Source organism: Penaeus monodon, chromosome 20 (assembly GCF_015228065.2).
Source record: "Penaeus monodon isolate SGIC_2016 chromosome 20, NSTDA_Pmon_1, whole genome shotgun sequence".
NCBI classification, from domain to species: domain Eukaryota; kingdom Metazoa; phylum Arthropoda; class Malacostraca; order Decapoda; family Penaeidae; genus Penaeus; species Penaeus monodon.
The window spans coordinates 28,082,170-28,083,178 of record NC_051405.1 but is presented as its reverse complement, the minus strand read 5'-3'; positions in this window follow the sequence as shown (position 1 = coordinate 28,083,178).

Below are 1,009 nucleotides of genomic sequence, written 5' to 3'. Positions count from 1 at the left end.
TAGTTTTAACCGAACTGAAAGTTTGCGTTGACATAATGATTGAAAAAATAATAATACGTGTATGTATAATGTGATTTTTTTGTACTGTTGATCCTTTGAAGGCGAGTCGAGAGGTTACATGACAGACGGCTATTCTTTGAATGTTGCATTTTCCTCTATTTACAAGGTTATTAAACTATGATGCTCTCTGTTTCACAACTTATTATTTCTTTAACGGGAGATGAATTCCCATACCACCTAGGCAGACGATATTTCTTTAAAAGGCAAACACCGATTAAAGATTTCATTATGTGTAATGTGCAGTAAGCTTTTGGGGTAGTCTGAGTTTTTCCACGGACACGATTTCCCCTCTTTAAGTGAAAATGAAGGAATAGTTTTGTGGTAGGTACTATACATTCATACTTATACCTTTACTTCTCTTTTCTTGCAATTGCAATAAACTTGCACAACATCTATCAATCATGACAACTAATCAAATCACTTGAATTAGCTTACGATTTCCTGTGTATTCATTTTTCACCATCAACACTTTTGCGTGTCTCTTATACTTCATCCGTTTTTTTAACTGTACTTTGATTATACTTTTTAAGGCCAGTCAAACGTACTGTATACTCAAGGGAATACTTACCGCCAATTACAAATGAAGTTATTCATCTTCAGAAGTTCACAATCCAGCAGTCGTGAGAATTGGCTTCATTGTCATTTCTAAACCAAGTTAATGTCCATTATCAACAGCACAGTCATTCGTCAAAGATATTTATTCACTACAGGATGTTTTATGATGTATAACGGTACATTACACTTCGCTAACATACTCCTAACACACCTTATCGTACTCAAAACGACTATGTTGGAACGTCGAACGCAATTAACTAGAGTGACTTATTATGGCGTCCCCCTCAACCTTTGCATTGAAATATGGAAGTTAGTGCAATATCGGCGATTTAAGTGGTATCTGAAGACCTTTTGTAAGATCATTGCTTCCGAATGTCTGTGAATCAATACTAGG